We start from the raw sequence: 15,280 nt of genomic DNA on the forward strand, positions 1-15,280 counted from the left end.
TACAGCCTGTATTATACAGTGTCTCGGATACTTCTAATTTCCTGAAGCCAGAGAGGGAAGACTAAGGGACAGGTTTCACAGAGTGTGTTTCATTTCATCCACACTACACCAGCTGTCACTGTACCCAGCATGACAAATAGCCATGGTGTGGCTATCAGGCTACAGGGTGTGTGTGCAGGATACCAGTAGCCTTTGCCAGAAACTTAACAATGCTGCATTTTCAGAACTGACAAAACAGGCTTCTATTTTGGTGCCAGTATTACTAAACTTTGAAATTAAGTATAGTAAGCCCACATGTGGTTAAGTGGTCAAGTCAATGGAACTACACCTGCTTATACCACCTTTGAGTTTGGCACAGCATAATTGCTCCAAATATTATTGTAAAACCATGCTTTAATGTATATGCCCACAGATGGATGTATACAGATATAGGCTCCTTGGGTGGCTGATAGAAGGGGCCTTCTTTAAGTGCTACAGGCATTTCATATACAAATATTTTCCATCGTTTTCCTCCTCAGATGGAATAATATTGCTGCAGCCAATATAAACATGTGAACTCACCAATAAGTGGCAAAATGGGGACTGAGATGTGAAAAAAAAAAATGGCTTCAGCAATGAAATACTGGATTTTTTGCCTCAGATAAAACAGATACACAGTGCTGAAAATGGCTCACTGCTTATAAACTTTAGGAAGACTGAACTGTTTTTTTTTTTTTGTTTGTTTGTTTTTTGTACCCTAGAAAGATTTTGTACCACCTCATAACTATTATGAGGCAAACATCAGACAAGCAGACTACAACTACAGGTGGGATAGCAAAGTACAGAGTTCAGTTTGCTTCTTTCCAGTTTGCTTTTATTTCCTGACAGCTCTGAAGCCTGTTCTTTCTTTGCAGTCTCCTTCCAGGTATTTGGTACCAGAAGTTCCTGGGGGCAGTGTCACTGGGTGCTGAGAGCCCTTTTGGCAATGCTGCACTCTTTTGGCATCGTCCTTGGCTGCAGCTCTGGCTACGTCAAGCTCCATGTAATCAAATTCTGTGTATTTCAGCTATATGAGGGAGCAGTAAAGTGCTTGTTCCAGTTTGTTCTTTCAGCTGGATAGTTTAACTGTGACTCACTCTTTCTTCATCTATACTGTAAGATAAAAAGGGAAGCAACAGGAATACTAGGTATGTAGATATGTCAGTAGTTTGGTTATAATATAGATGAACAGGTCCAGTACTCATGCAGACCATTAATGTTTCATTGCTCTAGTTTGGTTGGAATTGAAGAACATTCATCAGAAATGGCTTTTAACTTGTTTCAGAAATAGTGTAGGTGATGAGATGAAGGGATTCCAAATGGAGTGCACTGTATATCAAATGAAGAATACCAGATTACCCAGGGAGATGCCATCTCTGTATTTTAGTACATTCATACACAAAAATCTAAAAGCATGATCAAACATCTTTAAATACACCACTATGAGAAAAATGGTGCTTGGAGAAGCACAGCACATTGCTGTATCATCTTTACATCTGTTTCAATGATTTGGAGGTCTTATGGTACTTAAGTTAATTAAAGTGTAAGCAAATGAAGGGGAGCTCCAAGGAAAAGGGTTATCAAAAGAAAGGATACAATAAAATGTAAGTTGATGATATGTATTATATTGCTGAAAATGAATTCAAAACTCTTAGCTATGAAAGTGTGAAATGTGAAGCTCAGAAAGGAATAAATGGGATATTGGGAACATTTAGAAGATTTTTGGAAACCTTAAAAAATAGTGAGTAAAGATGACATCATTCTGCAAAGCGGGAATACATGACTGTCTGACTTAATTTTCCTAGAAAGCATGGTTTAAAGTGCGCTTCTCACTATTCCAAATGAATAAACCTATTAGTACTAAAAATACACAAATAATAAGAATAATGATAATAATATAGAATAATTAATAATAATAATAATTAATAATAATAATAATAATAATAATAATAATAATAATAATAATAATAATAATAATAATAATAATAATAATTCAAAAAAAAACCACAAACAACAAACAGAACTAGGCAATGATTATTGAGGGATTCCTTGCCATCATCACACATTAATAAATGACAGTCCGTAATTGTAAAACATACTTAGTCTGTGTTCTAGACTAGTATTCATGTTAAAAAGCAACAATAACACAAAATAGGAATTTGGAGAGTGAATAGCCTATTTTGATAGATTGATTGAAATAAAATTTGGAGTAAAAAGTCATTTTTAGTTAATGTCAGTTTGAAAGAGAGGAAAGGTAATGAGGTTGTCTAAAGTGCTTGTAGGAAGAATTTGTCTGGCAGTTCAGAGTGAAATTGTTCAAGCTAATAAAAAATATTGAGAGCTAAGACTGCAAAAGAGTTTAGCAAAGTAGAAGATGTATCTGCTCTAGACCTTGCCATGAACATTAGTATTCAGCACTACTGGTCTATATGAGACGGTGATAAATCAGACAAGATTTGGAAAAGTCTCTGGAATCTCTGTGTGAATCTCTGAGAATATAAAGCAGTGCTGGTCCCACAAGGAGAAACAAATGCTGAGAGGGAGAATATGCTACAGGATGTGAGGAAAAGATATATATTGAACACAAAGTCTTAGAAACTCAATCTTACATTTTTTATTTAAAGCCAATGAACTATTTTTTAAGAAAGCTAATAATATAAAAGGAAGGCAGAAGAAACTTTCTATCTTAATCTTTCCAATGTTTTCTTAATCATTTGTATGTTTGAAAGAGACAGAAAATAAAAGCTAGGTCCACAAGAATTAAGTATTACCAGCAGTTAGCCTTTGCAATGCAGCAGCCTTACCTTGTCTGGCAGAGCTTGTACCAGCCCATGACACTCAGGAAATTTTCTTTGCTTTACCTGACTTCCTTTTAATACACAGCAGCTGCTCTAAAAGAAGTATTAACATCATTAAAAATGACTTAATAGGCTCAAGTATTGCATTCCCATCAGCAATATCCATGGGTGGTCCCATTTGTCGTCTTCCAAGCTCTCTGTCATCAGCTGAAGAAGAGATGAGGCTTTCACTGATACCAGGATGAGTTCTTTCTGAGGCAGCAAGAGAAACTGAGGATCCTGCTTGCCTGATGTGTGCTGTTTTCTCCACTTGCGTCCAGACAGTCAGATAGCTTATAAGTGACACTGCCAAATTAGATATATTGAGAAGTGTTAACCTCAAGCTGAAAGTTTCAATAGCTATGACATTTAATGTAGATTTTGCTGATGTGTGTTAGATGTCAAATAAAATATCTGATTAAGTTTCAAGGAGGGTGGAATCAACCATATTACTATCAACCATATATGAGATGGAGAAGATAAATTGAAGACATTATATGAGAGGATTTCTTCTCTTGTGAGAATAGCTATGGGCACTTCAATAAAAAGTCTTAGTTTCATTATTGGATGTAACTGAATATCAGAATAGATTCTAATATGCTGTAATATGAGCATTTCTGAATTATTTGATGTTATGGCAGAGAAATAAATGTATTTTTCCTCTCACTTTTATTGTCTGGTCAGCAAAATCCCGCTGCTAACCAGTGGGGAAAAATTGGGCATATTCCAGTTTCCAATAGAATGTCATTGCATGTTGATGATACTTGGAAATTCTTTTTTTTTTTTTTTTTTGTATATGGGACAGATCTGAGAGAAAATATTGGATGCAATTAAGGGACCTGCTTATCTTTCTTGGCAATTTATTAGATGTTCCAAATGGAAATATTTCCTCCGACTCAGTCTGTGAATAAAAGTATTCCAATTACAGGATGCCAGTTACATATCAACAACAAAAGTGCATAGTAATGAGCATGATGAATAAATAGGAAATTTATCTTTTTTTTTTTTTTTTTTTTTTTTTTAAGTTCTGGAAGTATAAATAGAATTTTGGCTCAAAGGAAGAGGTTCACTGATCAGTAGTATAATAAAATTCTCTGTGTATGTCTTACTTAAAAGGTGTTTGGTTTCACATCACCTATTCAAACAAACAAAATCCCCAAATGCTATGAAAAGCAGACCATATTTCTTTAAGTAGAAAGCAAAATATGCACTTCTACTTCAGTATTTTTATAGCATTAGAATCAGAATCATAGAATATCCTGAGTTGGAAGGGACCCATAAGGATCATCAAGTCCAACTCCTGGTACCGTGTGGGTCTACTCAAAAGTTTAGACCATGTGACTAAGAGCACAGTCCAATCGCTTTTTAAATTCAGACAGGTTTGGTGCAGTGACTACGTCCCTGTGGAGGCTGTTCCAGTGTGCAACCACCCTGAGAGTGAAGAACCTTTTCCTGATGTCCAGCCTAAACTTCCCCTGCCTCAGCTTAACACTGTTCCCATGGGTCCTATCACTGGTGTTTACGGAGAACAGGTCAGCTGCCTCTCCACTCCCCCTCGCAAGGAAGTTATAGACTGCAATGAGGTCCCCCCTCAGCCTCCTCTTGTCCAGGCTGAACAGGCCCAGTGACCTCAGCTGCTTGTCAGATGTCTTCCCCTCTAGGCCCTTCACCATCTTCGTCGCCCTCCTCTGGACATATTGAGAAGCTTGATTCAAGTAATCCATTGTGCTGGGGATGTAAAGAGACACTTGAGATTAAAGAAAAGAATAACCACGAAGAACAACAACAAAAAAATAATCTTCAGGAGATAACAGAATATGTATGTGTTTCTCAGTTTAAGGTATTCTGAGAATGTTGTCACTAAAAAGTGAGGACTGATAGACAATACATATTTTCATATTTGTGTTCTAATCAGGACCAAAGAGAAATAGAAAAGAATACAGAATTAGTTTAAAACAAAACAAAACAAATCTATCAATCAAACAAACAAACAAAACCAACACATTTTTACTTTCTAGTAAAGACAGTTTTTTTCTGCACCTAGGGTGGAAACCAGCCAAATTCAACAGGCTGTATAACCACCAAAGTGACAATGTGTATTATGAGTAGTTTGGTTAAAATAAGAAGTGATCTGAGCCTTTAGCCAGCCTTCAAACCAAATTGAACTCAAACCTTTGACATTTCAGCTACACTGTCTCCTGTCTCATCCTACATTTCTCATGGTATAGTAGCAAGTTGAAGTGCCCTGAGATCTGATATTCAAAAAGGGCAGCAATAGGCAACTTGCCACTTCCTGCTAGACTATGGATTTGTCAGAGAAAGAAAGTTAGAGCTGTGGGAAGGAGGCATTTTCTCCTTCAAGGCAAATATTGTTGGTAAGGAGAGGGCAGGCCCTTTCTCCATGATGCATGATAACCTCCAAGGAGAGCATTGATGGTAGATGATTTTCAAACTTCCCTGGAAGAATGTTGCTATGCCCTAAAGATAGAATGACACCATGCTCACCCCAAATTCACAGAAAGTTCATTTAGTTTGCATGTGTTAAACCTCATAAAGATTCCACTAACAAAAATACCAATATATTTTCTATATTCAATTAGTTCCCACTGGAAGAAAATCAGCAAAATATTGCACAATTATTTCTCTCTGGATTAAAAACATCCAGTCACTAAATTTACTACCAAAGTAAAAGCAAGATATTTTCAATTGGATCTAATACAACAGAATCAGATCTGCAGCTTGCACTAATGTATCTTTTTAAGCTCATGAGAAGTATTGACTGGAAGGATACCAGGTATTCTGTGATTAAAGGTGTATTAGTCATTTACTGAAGATTATTGAATGATTCAAGATGAATTGTCTGTTTATATCATTGATGCCAGTATGATTAATTCAAATCTCCTGCTAGGTTTAAGAGGACAGAATTAGAGATATAACTACAAGAACCCTCTTGATCCACAGTTAGTATGTCAATAGCTGTTGCATCCTTTAGCTAAATGAGTGTGGAAATGTTGTGCGGAAAATTAAAGTACTCCAGTAATTTCTGGCTTCTTAACCCCCAATACTAGAATTTATATAAATCGTTAAAGATGTGTCATATGAGAAGGCTGTAATATTTGTGATAAACACACATCTTTTTTTCTAAGCAGAATTCTCCATACTGACCTTGAAATAATAAGGATCTTATATACTAACACAAAATCATGAGGTTGCTTGGATGAGAAAAAGGAAAACTTTATCTATATATGACTAAGAAATTTGTGTTTTGACACTGACAACAATAATTTAATCTTAAAGCTAGCAGAACATCAGCACACACGCACAGGGGGACAGCTAGAAACTACAGGTAGATCATAGAATCATAGAATCATAGAATATCCTGAGTTGGAAGGGACCCTTAAGGATCATCAAGTCCAACTCTTGACACCGCACAGGTCTACCCAAAAGTTCAGACCATGTGACTAAGTGCACAGTCCAATCTCTTCTTAAATTCAGACAGGCTCGGTGCAGTGACCACTTCCCTGGGGAGCCTGTTCCAGTGTGCAACCACCCTCTCTGTGAAGAACCCCCTCCTGATGTCAAGCCTAAACTTCCCCTGCCTCAGCTTAACCCCGTTCCCGCGGGTCCTGTCGCTGGTGTTAATGGGGAAAAGGTCTCCTGCCTCTCGACACCCCCTTACGAGGAAGTTATAGACTGCGATGAGGTCTCCCCTCAGCCTCCTCTTCTCCAGGCTGAACAGGCCCAGTGCCCTCAGCCGTTTCTCATACGTCTTCCCCTCCAGGCCTTTCACCATCTTCGTAGCCCTCCTCTGGACACTCTCCAACAGTTTCATGTCCTTTTTATACTGTGGTGCCCAGAACTGCACACAGTACTCGAGGTGGGGCCGCACCAGCGTAGAATAGAGCGGGACAATCACCTCCCTCGACCTACTAGCGATGCCGTGCTTGATGCACCCCAGGACACGGTTGGCCCTCCTGGCTGCCAGGGCACACTGCTGGCTCATATTCAGCTTGCTGTCTACCACGACCCCCAGATCCCTCTCTTCTAGGCTGCTCTCCAGCGTCTCATCGCCCAGTCTGTACGAGCAGCCAGAGTTTACCCGTCCCTCTGTGAGAAGGACCTCTGTGAGAAGCATCCATACTTATGTGTTGATTAACTTCAGTCTACTTTTTATATATTTTTTTCTTATTTCCTGAATCAGAATTTTACAGTACAGTGGCAGAAGTATGTGACATGAAGTCAAAATCTGAATTCTGCTTCTATTAATTATCAATGTTCTTATACAACTTAAGACAAATGGTTTAACAATAAAAGCATTTCTTTTCTGTATCCTCTAACATGAAGAGTGATGCACAAAAATAAATTGCTGATACTTGTAAATGATTTTGAAACTTCAGCAAGGAGTACTTATAGAAGTATAAAGTATTGGTGGCAGTGTGAAAAATTAAGCAGAGAGTCGCATTCCTAGTGAAGTGGCAAAACTGCTGAGGTTGAAAATATCTTTTTTTTTTTTTTTTGGTGGGCTTTAGGCTCATTAGAATAAATTATAGTCTTATCATAAAAACAATTTAAGCTTATGGACATTGCATTGTACCTAAATTGCAATGTTTTCATGCAGATAGTTCAGCTTTCTTAGTGACTTAAGAAAACAAAATTAAGTCAAAAACATGTTTGTCTACTGAAAGTGGTGTCTTGTATGTCATGATACTGTTACTGCTACTCCACATTTTCTTGAGGATTACAGTTGTACTTTTTTTTTTTTTCCTGAAATGCAGTTATTAATAATTTTCATTTATTGTCAAAATGAATATTGATTTACTTCTGAAATTTAGTTTATTTCACATTAGTGCTAGCATCAAAAAAGATAACAGGACGCTATTGACATTAGTGAAAGCCAAATGTAGGATTATGCCCACTTATTATCTTGAGCAGCCATGCAAGCTAAGCTTCAACTAGTACTACACAGGGAATAACATTCATATATTAAATCTGACACGCCATCCAGATACCACAGAAGGAAAGTCACTTTAGTCTGATTTCCTAAAGTATAGCAGCCTATGTGATCACAGTATCTTTCTGCATATACTTTTTCATCTTACACCCCCAAATTTACTATGTGATCCACCAGGAAGAAAGAAAGATCTTTTCTGGTTTTGTTCTTTGCTTTTCTAACAAGAATACTCAAACCAGTAAGAGATAGCTTTAGTAACTGAGATGCTCAAGGCACCTTTTTCTCATATCTTTTTTCAGCTCTCCTTGTAGATACAAATACAACTACTGCTCTATTTCTCTGACACTTATAGTAACTTAGTAATATTATGGGAAATTAATAATATTTTAAATATTAATATTTAAGACACTGTAGAGAAAAGGTACAAAACTACACTGAGGAGATCTTTGCTGACATAAACTCACATGGTGAAGAAAAAGAATATGGTTGCTAGGGTTTGTGTTTTACCATCACATTCCAAAAATCACCACCATAATTAGGATAAATTGTGCTGCAATAATTAGCATGACAGAAATTTCTCTTTCCTCTAGCAGTCTCAGAGAGCAAGGAAACATTTGTGCATTGTGTGTTGTAAAATAGAATATTAGCAAATTAATTTTCTTTACAGAACTATAACCCAAAAAATCTACCTAGTACAGACTTAGGATCAATATTTAGAACTAAAAGCAAATTGACTCCTGGCATCAGTTCAATATTTTAATATTGTAACGTAAGAGATAAATAACAAAGTTGCTTCGGCTTGTTTATTAGTATGTGTTCTGATTTCAGTGAAATCAGCTTTCTCTTAGCATTTTTTTTTCTGATACAAAACTGTTGTTCAGTGTGCAATGCAGAGGGTCAACTTAAATTAAAAACATAGGACATGTGACAAGTGTTCTGTATTTCACCCAGTGTTTCAAGAGGGATGAAGCTCTCTTATGCTAAGCCCTGAATTTGAACTGAAGACAAAAACTCCTATTACTATGCACCACTCTGGCATAATTTCTGCTCTACTAATATTCTTGTGAAGCATTTTATAGTGACAGGAATGTATCACAGGGGTCAGCACTGTGGTTATCTTGAGCTCACTCAAATGACTCCTGGGTGTATGTATATGAGAAAAGAGCTTTCCAAAAGGTTCTCTTGAAATTATTTTTTAAAGGGATATAATTTTACTATTTAATTGTATTAAACACACGAAAATGTCACATAGAATTTACTGTTATCAATATGTGCAGTAAATCTTCTCATATTCTCACTTAATCATTTGTATATTTTAGGAAATTAATTTAATCAAATGTTCATTAGCAATAATAATTAATTATAGCGAAGTTCATCAGACAACATATACGTGTTGCCAAATGATCACCATGATGTTCTTTTGACAGGGTTGTTAGAGCACAAATGTTCATGCATTTTGATGAAGACATTTCACCAGCACATGACACAGTCGCTAAAAATCTACATTTACAGCTCTACAACTAAAGATGTGATAAATATTATTTAAATATATTTTAATTGTATTGATTTTATGTTTTTGAATTAAAATGCATATCTGAATACTATATAGATTATGTGGTAGTGAAAATTCAGTTATTTTCAATGGTTATATTAAAAATTTGGTTATTTTCTATTTCTAAACATTTCCCGCAAATTGTACACAGAGAATTAATTTGTTTATAGATCTATCAGTTAATTAAAAATCACTCCTTTTCAGAAAGTCTGCATATTTTACCAGGAGTGGCATGACATGAAACTCTTGCTGCCTGGAAGAGTAGAATGACTTTGTAGTTAGGGCATATGGCTTGGGGGAAGAATATTCAGTTACTTTGCCACAGGTTTCCTGTGACTTTGGGTAGCTCATCTTATCTGGCTATTGTTCATTCCTTTATTCATAAAATAGGCATAACAGCTTCCTTTCTGAAATATTGTTTGCTTTATCCATTTACATTTGGGGGGTGGGGTGGAGGGTGGGGTTAGGAAATATCATTATGTTTTTCTCCAAGGCTTAACAAAATGAGGCCATGTTCTTGGTTGAAGCTTTTAGATACTGCTATGCTATATAGTAATAACATAATTATTATTGCTCTGACAAAACCATTAATTTAATTGCTCTTTATGATTCTTGAAAGCACTGCTGGCTTCTGAGCATTCTGTGCTCAAATAAGGCTGATGAAAACAGAACAGAAAGTTCAAAATAAATCCCTGCTAAAACAGCAAGTAGTTTCTCTTCTTCCCTTTCTCTGTTGTTTAATTTATTTCCATACATTCCTGTGTGAATGTTTCATGTGTACAGACAAAGCCTTGGTTATCTTTGAGCTATTAAAGAATATTTCTCAATTCTGTATCAGAATTTGTCAATGATACTGGAGTATAGTGACAGTAGATAATTAATGCAGCTGCCAAAATGTGCGTGAGTAATTAGTGGCAGCTAATAACCTGAGAGACAGCAGAACAGTTTTGTTGGACCTTTTTCAGAAACAAATGAGAGATGAATATCTCCCTGAGACACTATAAATAAAGGTTCCAGAAAGAGAGGTAGGTCCACCCCAGGTTGTCTGTACCAAAAATTACCAGAAGACAGGAATGAACTGGGCATCTCCATGGGTTCATAACCAAAGTGATTGGTCTTAGTTGGGTTCATCTGATTTTTTTGAGTCAACCTCTGTACGACTTGGAGCTGGGAAACCCCACATAGCAAATTTGCCTGCAGTATTCATTGAAACCCAGCCAAAGAAATCCAAGTTTACTTGGCTTAAACCTGTACTGCTCCTTCACAATATAGTGACAGGTTCATCTGTACTTAAATTCTGGCACTGTTAGAATTGGAAACTTAATATATGAGTTTCCCTTAGCTCACCTCCCAGAGGCAAAGATACATCATGGCATCATGGCTTTTCAGTGAACATTTTGTTGTATTAGAAAACGTTGCAGTACCTAGACACAACATGGAAAAATCAGGCTAGGGAGAGTTCTTTGGCTCTATGTTTTCTTGCTTTTGTTGGTACGAGTCAGAGTAATTAACTGAGTGTAATTTTTTTTTTTTTTTTGAGATGTTTTACAGTTCAATGATGTTGTTTTTCATCTTGTAGTCAGTGTACTGGAGCACCAGCCAAGAATAACAATTAGCTACTTAGCCTGTCCAGTTCTTATTGGAACTGGAGTGTTAGATCAGTCTTTCAAACAGTGGTGACAACATCTCTATTAAAGTCCAGGCCTGGTTCAGTAAAAAGGGTCATAGGCATCTGCATAAAGTCATCTTGCTAAGTCTTTTCCTTTTTATCACACTTCTTGCATCATCCCACTGTCAACATTGAGAAAGCAAATGGACTTCAGGTACGCTCTCAGGAAATCTGCCCATTTTCACTCACCACAGACATAGCATGTGAGGACAAATATCTAATTTTTAAAAAGTCCAAATGAAAATTCATGCTCAGGATTTTAGAGAAGTGCCAGTCATTGCTTTAAAATGATCTCAGAGAAAAACCTATAGTTCAAAAAGGGTGGATAATACTCACAAATTGGAGTTCTTTTCAGGTTATCAGACAGAAATCTGTTCTTTCACTCTGGCACAGGAATTTAACACTGATAACTCTTGTTAATTGCTATCATCTTTCATTGGGATTTTTCTGTCAGCACGTGTTGTGTAGCAACTGTATAGATCAACTGCATTTCTAGTCTGAAACAGTAAAACAAGACAAATGTTAATTCTCTTCAAATGATTTTACTTTGTATTTAAAACTTTGGGAAGAGAGAAAGGAAAATCAAGTGACCAGGAAGGAAACTGAAATTGTAGATCTGTGTTCTTCTAAATTGCAATGGCAGGTATGAGCATTTGCGTTAGGCAGAGTCTTCCCTTTATCCTGTTCTACAGAGTCTGGTAGAGGAAGCACCTTGTGCAGTAATTGAGATTCAGCTATCTCAGCTGCAGCCTAGTTAACTCAGCTTTCCAAAAACAACAACAAACAAGCAAACAAAAAATATGCAGGACTAAAAGCAAAATGATTACTTGGTTTATTGGGTCTCATCCTGTTTGACAAGTAAAAGTTCATAAATTTTGCAGAGCAAAACCAGTTAAATGTAGCTGTACATCACTTCTGGCTGAAGACAACCTACTCTACTCCCTCTGAGCAAGAAGCCCTGTGTTGCTGAGTAACTCTTTTGATGTGTTTTAGGAGAATCTGGTTGCCAGTTACTGGATGAAGATAATGATCAGCTGCATTTTCACTTGTTCCTCTTTCACATCCCTGAAGTTTCTAGTTTGTCTAATTACCAGCCTTTGCCCTCGCCCCCATAGGCAGAGGATAAAGAAGCAGCCCTTCGACTGGGGAATTAACACTTAAGTCACCAATTTTTCAGGCTTCATCTTGGCTGGATGTAGGTTATTAAAAAGGGATGTTTCCTTCCCACCGTTGTTCTGATTATAGAAATCTCACATTTGATCACTGAGCATCCTAGTGGGAAAATCTTTCAGTCTCATGTTAGAGGGCAGGTAAAACAAAATGGGAAGAGAGAAAAAAAAATAAAGTAGACTGCAGAATAAAGGACTAATCAATGAGTAAACCTTACTGTGCTTCAAATCTGCAATATAGAATGTGTTCCCCAAATTATCAAATTACCTTTTTTTTTTTTTTAATGTTTTCTCCATGTGTTTTTGAAGGAAAAGTCAAATTTTTCATTTATTTATTTAAAATAGGTAACTTATTTGTGGAAGGAAACATTTGCATGTAGGGATGAGAAATTATACATAGCTCAGCAACCTATTATACTCACAACCTATTAGCACAGACTGAACAAAAAATTTCTGGCATGGGCTTCTTTCACTTAAAGTGAGGTTATAAGAATAAACTTCAATACTCTAAACCATTTTTTACATGTGATACAAGGTGATGTCAGCAGATACCAAGTGCTGTTTTGTGTTGGTGATGCATAAAAAATTGTAAGTGCTTGGTACCTTTTGAAAATTATCCCAATCTCCATAGGTGGTGTGTTCTAGGAAGATCACCCTCCTAGAAACAGTGGGTTATATGTTACCAATGTTTCTGGAAGTATTTCAGATCTATTTGTGAGCTGGAGTTTCTTGAGCGTAATTCAAGACTATTATTTTTTGCAATGATAGAACTTGTGAAAAGCTCTCAGCTTTTAACAAATGAGTTAAACTCTTAATGAATATTGCAGTAATGAATCCATAGAGAAGGACATATCTTATTTATATTGTTACCAAATTAAGAGCATCATCAAAAAAACAGTTAAGTAAGGTATGTTAAAACTACAATTATTATCATCAATCACTTCCATATGATGGCAAATATATAGAGCATAAAGAAACCCTCATAAGCCATAGAGACAAACCTCACAAAGACAGGTGCTGATAATGAAAGGTATGCTAAGATTATTTTTCAAAGAAAACATGATAGGAATTTCTGTGAGAAAATAAGTTTTATGGGGGGATTAGAAGGTGATAAAAGGTGGGTGTGGGGAGAACATGAATTGGTTCATTGTAACTTCAAAAAGGGGTATTAAGAATGTAATAAAGAATGCAGTAACAAACAGGAATGAAGAAAGAATAAAAAAAAATTAGAAATGAAACTGACGAGACAGTTTTATTGTATGATTTATAATGAAGTTTTGTGGGACCTCAAACAGGAAATGATCTTGAATTTGATGTTGTTAAAAAAAATAAAAAGGAAATTGATAAAATGATTCAAGGAGTGATTCGATATAATTGAAGAAAAATAGCTGGAGATAATTTTATCAGTGATGTTTTAGACAGACACTCCCAGGAACAGGGAGATAGGAGGACAGAGAAAGCTGTTGGAGAAGGTTTTATTAAGTTATATCAGTCAAGATGAGAGAACACAGGATAACAGGATAAGAGGACCAAGTTTTTAGCAGCTGACATTCTGAGATGAGAGTGAGGGCCACTGATACTGGCAAGACAAAATGCCAAAATTAGTTCAGACAATTTATTGCAGTCTCCACAAGGTCTAAGCTTTTTTTTTTTTTTTTTTTTTTCCCTTCAGTATTTCATCTAGAAAGAGAGTTCAATGCATTCATTAATGTATAGATAATGAAAATGGTGTGTTCCTTAGAATGGCTTTGTAGGAATGTACAAATGTGCAAAAGGAATGTGCATCAGATCACTCTTTCCCTTGAGAAAGAAGGATTTAGTGAATAGCACAGGAAAAAATCCCAAATCCCATGTAGCAGGCTTAATCTTCCAGGTTTTCTTTCTTTCTCCCATTCCCCCCCCCCCCCCCCTTTTTTTTTTCCCTACATGGAATAGGAAAGAAAATAAATATATACTCACTTGAGTTAGTAACATCAGGTTTTGAGTGAAGTTCCTTCTACTCTTCTTATTAATTTGAGCTACTTAGGCTCACAAGGAGGCTAAAATAATGGTCATGGATTCAATGAAGAGAGAACTTCATACCATGTTATTTTATAATGCATATTTTCTTTTATAATCACAGTGAAATATAGGAAATAAAAGGGTTGAACTAGGTCTTATGAGTCATAACCACAGTACAGAGCTGCCTACACATGTGCAGAGCTTGTAGTTTTAAAACTTATGATTTCACCTCTAAGGTTTTAGGTCACATAGATGATTTTCCTTTTTCTGTGTTGAAAACGTGCGCTTGTGTAATGCAGAGGCTTGTGAAAAGTGCCAGAATGACATTCCTGGAGGGCAAAAGTAGGTCAGTTCTGTACAGAAAGAACAACTGGGGAAGCAATCTCAAAGTCTCTCCTGCCCTGCTGGTATTTTCCAGTTTGAGGAGGACCTAATGCCTTCGAGGACAACCTGAAGAGGTCCCAAAGGAATTTTGCATAGCCATTCTGGCCTCCTGCTGAGGCTGTAGGGGTGGCAACATGGGGCTGGGGGGAACCCTGCACTGCAGATGCCTGTGCTGGAGCCTGCAAACATTACCAGCTTGCTGCACTATTGCCAAAAGTCACAAAGTATCCTTACTTTTCTTGGAGCTGCAACATTTATTTCACTGGAAGCTGAAAAGAAATTGAGAGCAGGAAGAAAACAGCAAGGACATGCAAGAAACCAAAACATTTTTGTTAACTTTTTTTTCAGTAACTTTTTTTCATTAATGCCAAACACAATGACATTATGTTCACATCAAGCATGTGTTGTAAAATTGCGCTTGTCAAGCATTTCATTTGGCAGAAATGCAGAGGAGGAGATGCTGAGCCAAGAAATGTTTCTCTTTTTCTCCCTCATAAAGTGGAGAGATGAAGAACAAGTGGGAGTCTGTTCATTCTGGTATATTAGAGTGTAAGAGACAGTTTTTCCAGTACATACCTTCATTTTCAGATGGTTTTAAGTTAGCAATGGACATACAATAGGGGCTGAAATCAGGCCTTAAGAACAGACACCAAAGATATGATGCAGCATCTAATAGCACATAGTTCGGTGTGGTGTCCT

This window comes from Anas platyrhynchos, chromosome 8, assembly GCF_047663525.1.
Source record: "Anas platyrhynchos isolate ZD024472 breed Pekin duck chromosome 8, IASCAAS_PekinDuck_T2T, whole genome shotgun sequence".
Taxonomy (NCBI): domain Eukaryota; kingdom Metazoa; phylum Chordata; class Aves; order Anseriformes; family Anatidae; genus Anas; species Anas platyrhynchos.